Source organism: Hemiscyllium ocellatum, unplaced genomic scaffold, assembly GCF_020745735.1.
Source record: "Hemiscyllium ocellatum isolate sHemOce1 unplaced genomic scaffold, sHemOce1.pat.X.cur. scaffold_3522_pat_ctg1, whole genome shotgun sequence".
NCBI classification, from domain to species: Eukaryota; Metazoa; Chordata; class Chondrichthyes; order Orectolobiformes; family Hemiscylliidae; genus Hemiscyllium; species Hemiscyllium ocellatum.
In genome coordinates this window covers 4,900-19,371 of record NW_026868447.1, presented here as the reverse complement: position 1 = coordinate 19,371, position 14,472 = coordinate 4,900, and the positions used below count along the sequence as shown (strand labels likewise).

The 14,472-nt window shown below is 51.8% G+C and overlaps 2 pseudogenes; both read left to right on the top strand.

Annotated features, from left to right (window-relative positions):
- Positions 1-1,123: 1,123 nt before the first annotated feature.
- LOC132813226 (U2 spliceosomal RNA) lies at positions 1,124-1,302 on the top strand (annotated as a pseudogene).
- A 12,525-nt stretch (positions 1,303-13,827) lies between these two features.
- Positions 13,828-14,004, top strand: LOC132813225 (U2 spliceosomal RNA; annotated as a pseudogene).
- Positions 14,005-14,472: the final 468 nt, after the last annotated feature.

Genomic DNA, 14,472 nt, shown 5'->3' with positions numbered 1-14,472 from the left:
CATAAGCCGATTTACCTGACTTGTTTTTCTCTAATTTTCCTGATCTGACTACCCTGCTGTCCTTGTCCTTGTCTGTTACAGCCTGTCTGTTATTTTAGCCAGTTCCCTTATCATACTATAAGCTTGTTGTGAGATGTCCCTACTGCTTCTTTTGTGGTCAGCCACAACACTTTAAAGTTATTTCTTAGTTTAAAACTATTTCTTAAACAAAAACCTCTATATTGGTTAAAATCTTAGCCTTAAGTATGCTGCAAGAATCCCGCGACTGTTTGTGTAATGTTCCCCTTCCCCTCCCCCCACAACACCCCCTCACCCATCTGCAAAAGCAACATCTCTAACCACCACCACCACCACCTGCAGAAACTACATTTCTAATCTCCCACAAGCTGTCAGGGACATTTAAGCGACTGCTGGACGAGCACACGCTGGACGGCAGTAAATTGAGAGCTGTGTAGGTTAGGTTGATCTTAGATTAAGAAAACTGCTCGGCACAACATGGTGGGCCGAAGGGCCTGTACTGTGCTGTACTGTTCTATGTTCTAACTGCAGGCACATCCACACACACACACACATCAAAGACATGGAGGGCTCGGCTGAATCTACTGCTCTCTTCTCTACCTGTCACATTTCATCGAGCTAGTGTCCTAGGCCCAAGCGTCTTCAGCGAGTGGTTAGAATATGCAGTGCACTGCCTGAGAGAGAGGGTGCTGGAGGCAGATTCAATGGTGACTTTGGTCGCAGGGTCGGATACTTATCTGAAGAGAGGGCGAGTGGGACTGGGGAAGTTGCTCGTGCAGAGAGCTGATGCAGACATGACAGGCTGAATGTCTCATTCAATGCGTGCAGTTCTGCAGTTGGTTACCACCTCCTCAAGTCACGTCAGCTTAGCCCTGACCCACCTGATTGGTGAGATACTGACAATCTCTACATGACCATGAGCAGTATCACTGACAGGAAAAAAAGCACTGCTGTAAAACGGATGCTATGCTAAACGGATCTGGCTCTGGGAAAATCCTGGACACTACATACAGTCATCTGCTTTCACAGTCTACAAGTCTTTGACTGAGATTCTGAATCAACTGCTGAGGCAAGTCAAATGGACTTTTAGTCATATCGCTTCTCGCTTACTTCTCGGTCCTTTGGCTAAGATCAGTGTAGTATCTGTTCTTATCATTTGATATCTGATACGTCCTTCTGGGGACCATATATTAAATGATTTTTGGAGCAGGAAGATGGAATGGCTTGCTCGTCCACCTCCGCATCGACCTGGTATTGCAGTACCTCGGGAACGGTGCACACCCCTCATCTATAAATCTAAAAACGCTTCATGTTTATAGCGCAGGCTTTCGTGCTTCATATCATCACACTCACATCCAGGCACGTGAGTCGATTCAAACTCGTCTGTTCTAAGGTAGCTGTTCAGCTGCCGCTCCCTATCCTTCTCTCGCCGTCTCTGTCTTGCGCATCTTGACACTTGCTCTCAATGTCATCCCCTCACCCCTGCTGCGTGCTGCACCGTCCGCCAAGCCGCGCGCGGGCCCGATCACACACATGGTGTCAGAAGTTGGGAGTTGCAGCAACCGTAGCTGCCCACCAGCTTTTCCTACTCGCGAGCGACGTTTCAGAAAAAAAGAGAAGGTCAACTGTGCTACGTTGCTGCATGCTGCTGGGGATGAAGCTATCTAGGGGTTCAGTCGTTTTGATTTTGATGACTTGCAAGAGAGATTTCGAGAACACTGTGAGCTAGGACAAAAATAATCGGGACGTATTTAAGGCACATGCTTTTCATCAGAGTGCAAGGGCAGGCGGAATCGATAGGTACGTATGTGACTGACCGGAAAAACGAGGCAAAGGACTGTGAGTTTCAGCCACTTTCCGATTCACTGAGCCGCGACAGAATCGTGTGTGCTATCACGACTGACTGAGTCAGAGGCAGGTTACTCAGAGAGTTAATTCTCACTGGGAAAAGCAAAGAGACAGCACTAACTCGACAACAGCACGTGAGAAAACGTAGAACAAACAAGCCAATGTTTGCTGACCGGAACTGGCCTGGAAAGATAATAAGGCAGGTAGGAGCACTGCAGATTATCCGGCACCTGGGCTGTGTACGCAGGGACTGGCACAACAGCCCCTTGCCTTCTTTTGCACTACTTTGCTGCCTCAGCCAGAACTGGCAGCATTCTAAGTCAGTCTCACACAAGCGTGTGCCAGCTGTCTGTGACAACAAATTCCAAAGACTCACAACCCTCTGAGAGAAGACGTTTCTCTGATCTCACTCTTAAATTGGTGCCTCTTTATTTCTGTTCAGTTCTAGACACTCCCATGAGGGAAAATGTCCTCTCAGCATTTACCCTGTCGAGCCACGTAAGAATCCAATATGTTTCAATAAGATTGTGTCTCATTCATTTCAACTCAGGATCTACACTCATCTGGAGGTAGGGTTTACCGGGCTCAATTTTACTGAAAAGCTGACCTCCGGCTAGTTCAGCAAATAGGTCGTTGAGCAAAGGGAAAGGAAACCGCCTAGCACACACCAGCAGGTGAACTGTTGCAGCATGATATTGCGGCTCCGGAACTCAATTCCTCTACGAATGAAACCCAACAGCCTTCTTAACAGCACTATCCACCTGGGTGGCAACTTTCAGGGATCTATGTACATGGGACTCCAAGATCCCTCTGCACATCCACACTACCAATAATCTTTCCATCGACCCAGTACTCTGCCTTCCTGTTATTCTTCCCAAAGTGCATCACCTCACATTTAGCTGCATTGAACTCCATTTGCCACCTCTCAGCCCGATTCTGCAGTTTATCCAAGTCCCCCTGCAACCTGTAAACATTCTTCCACACTGACCACTACTGCACCGACTTTAGCGTCGTCTGCGAATTTACTAATCCATCCACCTATGTTATGCCTGCGTCTAAGTCATTTATAAAATGACAAACAGCAGTGGTCCCAAAACAGACCCTTGTGGCACACCACTAGTAACCGGACTCCGCTGAATTTTTCCATCAACCACCACTCGCTGCCTCCTTTCAGAAAGCCAGTTTCTAAGCCAAACTGCTAAATCACCCTCAATTCCATGCCTCTGCATTTTCTCCAACAGCCTACCACGTGGAACCTTATCAAAGGCTCCCGGCGTCCTGCTTGTCTACCCCATTGAAAACAATAGCGTGCCTCTTTAGAATTCTTGATCAGTCACTCTCAGAATTTTGACACGTGATTGCCTTCGGCCCAGTTGAGTTTGATTCTGTCCAACCACATTCTTGCCCATAAAGCTGTAAGATTTCCTTTGATGACACGCAGGCTGTGTCTTCAGACTCACCGTATAACTGAACGTTCCCACTGTGAAAGCACCACTTCACCTTTGTGTGTTCCTCGCGCAGTTTCTGAAGGTTGCAGCGCAACGTGACTCAGCCGTATCAACGAAACCGGTGTCCACCTCCATCCTTACCGGTTTGCCGTTCAGTAGGGAGCGACGCGGGGCGTCGGCAGGTATCGCCAGTATCTGTAACCACAACACCTCATTGGTTTGTGCGTCAGGGCTTTTGTCTTCTTGCCCTTTTTGTACCATTTAGGATTTCATCCTGTACTTTCGCTGCAGGTTATTGGTACTTTCACCCCCGAGCGCACCCACTGAGTATATTCTTTTTTAATGCTGCAGTTTCTGCACACAGCTTCTTTCTACCAGCAATTTGCTGCTGCCTGACATGTGTTTCCACAGCAGTGGCAGTTTTGTGTCTGCGTTGGTGCTTGTCCCTGGGCCACCATTTTGTGAACTCTCAGCCACCACTTTGTGAGGTGTTGACCTTCCTTGGCTGCGAGTTCCGTCACGGTTGCCAATCCCAGCACTTTCATTTAAGCGTAGTCACCTTTGCGTCAGTAATCTCTTCTGGATCGTTTCACATCTTAAGGCAGGCTGCTGCAAAGGTAGCGTCTCGTGGGATCTGAGGTGAGCCGGCTAGCTGGATACAAAACCGGCTCGGTCACAGAAGACCGAGAGTAGCGGTGGAAGCGCATTTTTCGGAAAGGAGATCAGTAACTAGTGGTATCCCGCAGGGCTCGGTGCTAGGGCCTTTGTTGTTTGTGACGTGTAAATAAATGATCTGTATAAACAGCTGTACAAAACTCCAGTTAGGCTACATTCGGGATACCGCGCGCAGTGCTGTTCGGCACACTGCCAGAAGGACGTGGATGCTTTGGAGAGGGTGCAGAGAAGGTTTACCAGGACGTTGCCTGCCCTGGAGTGCTTCTGTTGTGAGGAGAGGTTGAATAAACTTGGGATTGTTGTCACTGCAAAGACGGAAGCTGAGGGGCGACCCGATAGAGGTCGACAGCGTACTGAGAGGCATCGAGAGGGTGGCGAGTCAGTGGGTACAGGTTCACGGTGAGAGGTGGAAAGTGAGAAGGGAGAAGTGCGGAGAAAGGTTTTCACATAGAGGATGGTGGGTGCCTGAAACTCGTTCAGTCGAAGCGCTGGAAGCAGGCACGTTAGGAACGTTTCAGGCTCACCTTGTTAGACACGTGAACGGGAGGCGGAACGGCGGGACTGAAACCGCGTCTGGGCAACAAGTAGCACGCCCAAACAAGGAGTAGGAATCGGCACAGGCTCGCTGGGCCCTGTGTTATCGGTGCGACAGTGCCAAAGTCTCCGGCACGTGTATAACTGTGGTGAAATTCCGCAAATACCTTGTAGACGGGGCTGTGACAGGGACCTTATTGGGGTGTCCACGATAATGGGGGCCACGGAGGGCACTTTTGCTGAGTTTGCAGTTGGCACAAAGATAGCTAGAGGGACAGGTAGTTTTGAGGAAATGGGCAGGCTGCAGAAGAGCGTGGACATGTTGGGCGAGTGGGGAAAGAAGTGACCAAGTGTGCGTAATTGCACTTTGGTAGCGAGAACAATCGGGTAGACGATTTTCTGAACGAGGGAAAGGCTTTGCAAATCTGAAGCGCAGAGGCTCTTGGGAGTCCTAGTTCCAGGTTGTTTCAAGATTAACATGCAGGTCCATCCGATGGTTCGGAAGGCAAATGCAGTGTCGGCATTCATTTCAAGCGGGCGAGAAAACAGGAGCAGGGACGTGCTGCCGAGGCTGCGTCAGGCGCTGGTCTGACCACAGGTGGAATATTGGGAGCAGTTTTGTGCCGTGTACCGAAGGAAGGGATGCGCTGGTGTTGGGAGGGAGTCTAGAGAAGGTTTCCCCTGGGTTTGTCACATGAGGTCTCTGGGTCTGTACCGATGGTGTTTCGAAAGGTAAGGCGGGATCTGACTGAACCTTACAAGCTACTGGGGGGGGCCTGGTCAGAGTGGTTGTGAAGAGATGGTCCCACTAGTAGGCGAGACGAGGACCTGGAAGTACAGCCTCAGGATGAAGGGTCGCCCTTCAGGCCGAGATGAGGTTGCATTTAAGACAGAGGTGGAGAGGTTCAAAGTTTGGGAGAAGATTTATAGCTCGGTGTGCTCGTTGTTGTGGTTCTGTTCGCCGAGCTGGGAATTTGTGTTGCAGACGTTTCGTCCCCTGTCTAGGTGACATCGTCAGTGCTTGGGAGCCTCCTGTGAAGCGCTTCTGTGATGTTTCCTCCCGCGTTTATAGTGATTTGACCCTGCCGCTTCCGGTTATCAGTTCCAGTTGTTTGTTTAGATTAGATTACTTACCATGTGGAAACAGGCCCTTCGGCCCAACAAGTCCACACCGACCCGCCGAAGCGCAACACTACGGGCAATTTAGCATGGCCAATTCACCTGACCCGCACATCTTTGGACTGTGGGAGGAAACCGGAGTACCCGGAGGAAACCCACGCAGACACGGGGAGAATGTGCAAACTCCACACAGTCTGTCGCCTGAGTTGGGAATTGAACCCGGGTCTCTGGCGCTGTGAGGCAGCAGTCCTAACCACTGTTCCACCGTGCCGCCCACACAGCGCCCGCTGCAGTGGCCGGTATATTGGGTCCAGGTCGATGTGCTCATTGATTGAATCTGTGGATGAGTGCCATGCCTCTAGGAATTCCCTGGCTGTTCTCTGTTTGGCTTGTCCTATAATAGTAGTGCTTCACAGAAGCGCTTCACAGAGAGAGAGAGAGGCTCTTGATTATAAGGGGATCAAGGGTCGTGGGGAGAGGGCAGGAGAATCGGGGTTGACAAACCTGTGAGCCACGGCCGAACGGCCTGATTCTGCTCGTACGTCTTACGGCCCGGGCCGTCAGACCTTCGTGTGGTCTTGCGGTCATGACAGAAAGCAGTTGTTTCCCAGAGGGTGGCGGCGGTCTGGAATGCACTGCTTGGGAGGGTAGCGAGGCGGGGAACCTCAAAACCTTGAAAAACTACTTGGATGAGCACTGGAAATGTCATAACTTTTCCTGGCTACGGACCAAGTGCTGGAAAGTGGGACTAGAACAGACTTAGAGTAGCTTTGTCAGTGCGGACTCGGAGGGCCAGAGGGCCTCTTCTGTACTGTGTGACTGTGTGGGGAAGCTTTCTGATTCATTCTGCCATTGTTGATTGAGGCCGCGCTGCTGATGCTTCTGATGCGGAGCAGCCGGATGGATCCAAGTGCGCATTGAAGGTGAGAGGGTGGGAGAGAGCTTCGGAGCCTCCGCCCGTTTGGTTCAGGTTCCGTCTCGTCCTGATGCATGCATCGATGTAGGTGCTCAGTGGCTACCGATAGGGTGAAGGTGCAGTTGATCACTGACTCCACGCGTGGTGCTGCAGGTTGTAATGTGTGGACGAAAACAGAACTCGCTGCAACCTTCGGGAGAAGGGTCACTGGACTCGAAGCGTTAATTCTGCTTTCTCTCCACAGAAGCTGAGGTTTTGCTTACTGGGTGTTTTGCTTTATTTTGCATTTTAGACCTTGCTTTTTGATTGCCCGGCCGCTATCAAACCATTAGCTTGCTGTTAGCGCTGCAATTAGCACTCTTGAATCTTGATTTGCAATTCTAAGGAAGCAGACTGAATTGGAATGTTTGGAGCGGGAGCCGAACCAATAAAGGCTGATTTGCTGTAAATTGATCTTCACATCCCCCGTCGTGCTGTTCATTTGCACGAGGTGGGTTGGAGGATGGGAGTTCACATTTGTTAGTCTGTAAGAGTTTCTGTTCGTAAAGGTGAGCCGAGATTTCCTGGCAGTGAGATTTTTCGGTCAGAATTCGAACCTGCTCCAATCATTTGCCTTGTGGGGAGGCAGGGATTTTTCACATTGGTAACAGCTGAGATTTTTAGAACGTCGAACAGAGCAGCGCAACAACAGGCCCTTCGGCAACTCTGAGAAACAAAACTCACTCACAATTCAGCCTGAGACAAAGTCTTGGAAACAAGAGCATTTATTCTTTACGGCCTTGCAAGAACGGGCGTTTTGCTCAAGCAATCAGGCTAGCGAAAGCGCGCCAATACAAAGCATGTAAGCATTCTTATTCAGTTTGCAAGTTGCGGAATCACGCCTCCCTTTTCCCATCCTATCATAAGCCGATTTACCTGACTTGTTTTTCTCTAATTTTCCTGATCTGACTACCCTGCTGTCCTTGTCCTTGTCTGTTACAGCCTGTCTGTTATTTTAGCCAGTTCCCCTTATCATACTATAAGCTTGTTGTGAGATGTCCCTACTGCTTCTTTTGTGGTCAGCCACAACACTTTAAAGTTATTTTTAGTTTAAAACTATTTCTTAACAAAAAAACTATATTGGTTAAAATCTTAGCCTTAAGTATGCTGCAAGAATCCCGCGACTGTTTGTGTAATGTTTCCCTTCCCTCCCCACAACACCCCTCACCCCTCCAAAAGCAACATCTCTAACCACCACACCCCCCCACCTGCAGAAACTACATTTCTAATCTCCCACAAGCTGTCAGGGACATTTAAGCGACTGCTGGACGAGCACACGCTGGACGGCAGTAAATTGAGAGCTGTGTAGGTTAGGTTGATCTTAGATTAAGAAAACTGCTCGGCACAACATGGTGGGCCGAAGGGCCTGTACTGTGCTGTACTGTTCTATGTTCTAACTGCAGGCACATCCACACACACACACACACACATCAAAGACATGGAGGGCTCGGCTGAATCTACTGCTCTCTTCTCTACCTGTCACATTTCATCGAGCTAGTGTCCTAGGCCCAAGCGTCTTCAGCGAGTGGTTAGAATATGCAGTGCACTGCCTGAGAGAGGGTGCTGGAGGCAGATTCAATGGTGACTTTGGTCGCAGGGTCGGATACTTATCTGAAGAGAGGGCGAGTGGGACTGGGGAAGTTGCTCGTGCAGAGAGCTGATGCAGACATGACAGGCTGAATGTCTCATTCAATGCGTGCAGTTCTGCAGTTGGTTACCACCTCCTCAAGTCACGTCAGCTTAGCCCTGACCCACCTGATTGGTGAGATACTGACAATCTCTACATGACCATGAGGCAGTGCTTCACTGACAGGGGAAAAAAGCAACTGCTGTAAACGGATCTGCTGCTCTAGTTAGAAATCCTGGGAGGACTACGGCGACAGGGAAACTGTCAGCAGTGATCTACAAGTCTTTGAACAGAATCAAGCTGACTGAAAACATGGAGGACAAATGGGACTTGAGGCAGTCCGCGGTATTGTAGTTATCGCTTCTCGGCCTTTTGGCTAAGATCAAGTGTCTGTTCTTATCAGGACAGTGTCGATGCGTTCATCAGGCTAGTGGAGAGACCATCGCTGGATCGTGATTGGAATTGGAGGATCGTTTGGTTGTGCTGACCTGCTATTGGTGGATCTTCATGTGGCTTCGCCTAACGCCATTCAGGACAGCATCTTGGAGCATGGCCTCAGCAGCCATTCGCAGCCCTGGCCAGGGCATTCGCAACACGTCAGGGTGGTGACTGTGAAGAAGTGGAGGAGCACACACGGTTGATCGGACGGCTGTTGTGAAGAAGGTCTTGCTGGAGTGCTGGGGTTGCAGCAGCGGATGTGTACTGCCTGCAGGATTTCCCTGGGGCAGGCTACTTCGACGTGCATTCAGGAGCGTGAAGCATTGTGAGCAGCTCCTGAAGGTCTTCAAGGAGAAGGAAGGGGAACCTCTGTTCTCCATCTTGTCGGCGGTTCTTCCCGTTGTGTGTGCTTCGCGCAGAGAAGTCGGGTTGTTACAATCCAAATGTACAACCTACGTCCCAGCGGCAGATGTTCTCACCTTCTTGCAGCGGTATGTCCAGGTTGAAGGAGAAAGACTGATGTCGTTGTCCTTTCGGGATCTGGACAAGTAAAAAAAGACAGGTCAAGGTACTGAGGGTCGATGGCAGCGGGAACATCCTCCACCCACCCTCCAGCTTGCAATTGGAGGGGACAGAGGCTACCTGACGTAGCAGGGCAGACCGAAGGTTGCCGAACCTGCGGGAGGTCAGGCCACATGGCGGCGACTGCAGGTGACCGTATGCCGAAATTGCAAGCAGGAAGGCCCCTGACCAAGGATTGTAAGGAGGCCAAGAACTGTAACCTGTGCGGAGAGGCGGGCCACAATGTACAAGCCTGCCCAAGACGAGGAAGCCGCTACCTACGCACAGATGGCCGGAGGTAGCAACACGAATACGAGCCGCGGACCAACAAAGGCGAGGAAGGCAAATGAAAATAGCGTGGGGAAACGGTGCCTGGAGGCACCCAGAAGGAAGAGCAGGCAGTAGGGAGCAGACGGCAGACAGCGGGGAGGTGCAGCAGCCGATCCAAGCTCCGTCAATGCAGTCAGAGGAAATGGAAAGAGGAGGAATCAAAGGATGCAGAGGAACTGGATCACAGTTAAAAAAGGGAAGAGAAACCTCTTGGGGGCCCCAAAGCCACCAGCGAAGGGGAAGCGCACCCTACAAGGCGAAGACGCATGCAGCTCTTCCGATGGTGAGGATGGGGCAAGAAGGGTCGTCATCAGAGGAAGAGGGCAGAGCGTTGTGAGAGGGAAAGGAGGGCAGCACCGCCAGGAAGGAAAGGACGATCCCTCTGAGGGGACGGGGTAATGGCTCCCCTACCCGGTGAGAACAGGAGGTACTCACCGGCCACAGCTCCAGGTATCTGGGAGCAGCGGTCCTATGACAGCCTGCTGTCAAGACGGAGAACTGGTCAGTGCGGACCACGGGCCCGACACGAAGACAACAGAGTTGGGGTAATGGCTCCAGCGCGGAGCTGGACAGTTACCTCAGCCCTGCGAAGGTCCACAGTTTTGCCGCCACCACAGGGATGCACGCAGCTTACCCAGAAAGGGCAGGACCAGCAGCAAACGGACACCGGTTAACCTGTAAAACTGTTTAAAATGGGGTTGAAAATTGCTAGCATCAACGTGCGTAGCATCAAATCGGCCTACGCGATGCGTTTCAACACTGGCCTCCCTGGCCAGCGTCAAGCCGACGTCCTGTTTCTGCAGGAGTGCGGGATACCCACCTCAGCAGTTACAGGAGGTGGTCGAGCTTGTGGGCCCATGGCGCGTCAGTGTGGTCGGGGGGCAACGATAACCGCTCCTCAGCCCTAGGGGCTCTTTTGAGGGAGGTAACTTCACTATCTCCGAGGTTAAGGAGGTGGTGGGCGGGGCGCCTCCTCGTCGTGGATGTTAAATACAGAAACGCTCCCGTAAGACTAATCAACGTGTACGCCCCAGCGGATAAGAGTGAACGGTTGGCCTCCTGCAACAGCTTCCACTTCTGCTGGCTACGTCCAGGCCGGTCATTCTGGCCGGAGACTTCAACTGCATCATTGATGCAGATGGACGATTCGGCGGGGGGGACAGTAAACTGGACGCTACGTCCAGAGCCCTGATGGAAACGGCCAAGATGCCAAGCTGCACGACGTCTTCAGCACCTGCAGATGGAGCGCAGCGTAGATAACATGGTCCCGGGCAGACGGGTCTATCCGCTCAAGGAATAGATTACCTGTTTTGTGTCCCGAAGTTCTCGGTCAGAACCACCGACGTCAAGCCGGTGTTCTTCTCTGACCACTGCCTCCTACTGGCCGACTGTCACCTACAGGACGAGCAGCGCGGGCAAGGGAACGTGGAAACTGAACACTAAGCTGTTGACCCCGGGAAACATCAAGGAGCTCAAGAGGGATTACGCAGGTTGGGAGAACCGCGAAGTGTCTCTTTGAGTCTCCAGCAGACTGGTGGGAAACAGTAAAGGGAACATCAAGAGATTCTTCATCCTCAAAGGGTGTTCAGGAGGCGAGAGAGAGGCGGGGAAAACTGTCCCAGCTCCAGGAGGAAGTATGCAGAACCTGCTCCTGCTGCAGACGTTGGGGGGTCGATGTCCGGAGGACCTCAAGGAGGGAAGGGCCAGCAAGCTCGCTCTTTGCCTCGGAGGCCTCCAAGATAATCTTCCGGTCCAGGGGTCCGCTCGGTAGAGCAGGACGAGACGTGCTCCGTTTCTTCTTCCAGAAGGTGCACAAAGAGAGCTCCGTGCTCAGCAGCCTGAAGGAAGAAGATGGCTCGGTAACTCATCTCAGGCTGACGTCATGAGGATCAGTAATCCTTCTATGCCAGCCTGTATGACGCGAAGCCAACCGACAGCACGGCTCACAGTCGTCCCTGTCCTCTATCACGGAGGTCCTAGAGGACGGAACGCGAGAGAGGCTGGACCAGCCGCTATCTCTGGATGAGCTGACCAGGGCCCTCGAGTCCTTCGAAAAGAATAAAACTCCCGGAAGCGACGGCTTACCGGTCGAGATTATTCCGCTCTTTGGGACTTGATTGGCCGGACCTGCTGGAGGTGTATGTCAGTATGCTTCGGGCGGTACCATGAGTGAATCATGAGGAAAGGCATCATCACCCTCCTCATCTATAAGCGGAGGGGGAGAGGGATGAAATTAGAAATTGGAGACCGATTCACTCTGTAAACACAGACTACAAAATCTTGTCAAAGGTCATCGCAAACGGGTCAGGTCTGCTCTGGGAACGGTGATCCACCCCGACCAAACCTGTGCTGTACGGCAGGAAGATCTCTGAGGCTCGCAACTCAGGGGAATACGATCGCTACGTGCAGGACAGGGGGGTGGACACCTGCCTCATCAGCTGGACCAGGAGAAAGCCTTTGACAGGATATCGCATACATATATGAGGGTGTCCTCTCCAAATGGGCTTTGGGGAGGGAATCTGCAATTGGATCAGACTGCTCTACACCAACATTGTCAGTGCAGTCTCAATCAATGGGTGGGAATCAGATAGCTTCCCTGTAAGATCTGGAGTCAGGCAGGGTGCCCACTTCTCCTGCCTTGTTTGTATGTTGCATAGAGCCATTTGCCGAATCCATCAGGAAGGATGCGAGCCTGAGAGGGTGACTATTCCTGGCAGCGGGGGCCTACAGGTTAAGGCCTCCCTGTACATGGATGACGTCGCGTTTTTCTGCTCGGATCCGCTGTGTGCACAGACTCCTGTGCATCTGCGACCAGTTCGAGCGGGGCCTCGGGGGCCAAGGTAAACCGAGGGAAGAGCGAGGCCATGCTCTTCGGGAACTGGACCGACCAATTATATCCCCTTCACCGTCAGGACTGGCCACCTGAAGGTGCTGGGTATTTGGTTCGGGGGTGCTGGGGCTGTGCGCCAAGACCTGGGAGGAGCGGATCAGGAAGATGAGACAGAAACTAGGCAGATGGAGCAACGGTCGCTCTCCATCGCGGGGAAAAACCTGGTCATCAGGTGCGAGGTACTCTCAGTATTGTTGTATGTGGCACAGGCCTGGCCTATCCCCAGAACCTGTGCTTGCCGCAGTCACCCGGGCCATCTTCCACTTCATGTGGAGATCAAAGATGGACCGGGTCGAAGAGACACCATGTACAAAGACCGGTGCAATGGGGAAAAAACACTCCCAATGCCACCCTCGCCCTGATGGCCACCTTTGTGTGTGGCTGCATCAAGCTGTGCGTGGATCCCCGGTACGCAAACACCAAGTGTCACTACGTACTGAGGTTCTACCTGTCCCGGTGTGTGCGAAGGATGGGCCTGGCCTCGCTGCCGCGGAACGCTCCGAGTAGTTGGACCGTTCCGTACACCTGTCCTTCGTGGAGAAATTTCTGAAGGAAAAACAACCTTTGACCACAAGTCCATCAGGAAGTGGTCAGCACGTAGTGTCCTTGAGACCCTTCGGGAAAAGGAGAGGGCGGATCTGTTGAGTGGTTCCTGAGCAGACTGTCAAAGCAATTTGGCAGAATGCCTCATCGCCAGAACTTTCTAACAAGCACCAAGACATGGCTTGGCTGGTGGTGAGAAGGGCTCTACCCGTGAGATCGTTTATGCACGCCCGGACTCTCTGCCGCACCGCACGCTGCCTCGAAGTGGCTGGGGGGGGGACGAGACTGTCACACACCTCCTTCTGGAATGTGCCTATGCAGAGGAAGTCTGGAGAGGAATGCAGTGGTATTGTCGAGGTTCGTCCCGAGCAGCGCCGTGACACGGGACTCGTGCTCTACGGCCTGTTCCCGGGACGCACACCGAGACGAATATCAACTGCGCTGGAGGATCATCAACTCGGTGAAGGAGCTCTCTGGGTGGTCCGAAACTGTTGATCTTCCAGCTGAAGGAGTTGACCCCGACTGAGTGTTGCAGACTGGCACATTCAAGGTCCAAGACTACGTGTTGAGGGACGCGCTGAAGCTTGGGGCAGCTGCCGCCAAGGCGCGGTGGGGAAAGACCACCGTTTAACATTGCTGTCTAAAGAAGATCAGGGGGGCCCATGCAGTCATTTGGGCTCTGCTGACGCCTCAGCCCAATATAAGGGGCATAGGAGTGAGAAATGCACAGACTTGCATATAAAAAGGAAAATTCTAAAATGTGTATGTTAATGTGAACATATGTATGGCATTACCCAATGTACAGTGTATCAAATTTTTTATGAATATTTACGAATAAAGTATATTTTGAAATAAAAAAAAAAAATCTGTTCTTATCAGTTTAATATCTGATACGTCCCTTATCTGGGGACCATATATTAAATTGATTTTTGGAGCAGGGAGATGGAATAGGGGCTTGCTCCGTCCACTCCACGCATCGACCTGGTATTGCAGTACCTCCGGGAACGGTGCACCCCTCATCTATAAATCTAAAAACAGCTTCATGTTTATAGCGCAGGCTTTCGGTGCTTCATTTCTCACACCTCACATCCAGCCAGGCGTGAGTCGATTCAAACTCGTCTGTTCTAAGGTAGCTGTTCAGCTGCAGCTCCCTATCCTTCTCTCGCCGTCTCTGTCTCTTGCGCATCTTGACACTTGCTCTCAATGTCATCCCCTCACCCCTGCTGCGTGCTGCACCGTCCCGCCAACGCCGGGCCCCGATCACACCACATGGTGTCAGAAGTTGGGAGTTGCAGCAACCGTAGCTGCCCACCAGCTTTTCCTACTCGCGAGCGACGTTTCAGAAAAACAAGAGAAGGTCAACTGTGCTACGTTGCTGCATGCTGCTGGGGATGAAGCTATCTAGGGGTTCAGTCGTTTTGATTTTGATGACTTGCAAGAGAGATTTCGAGAACACTGTGAGCTAGGACAAAAATAATCGGGACGT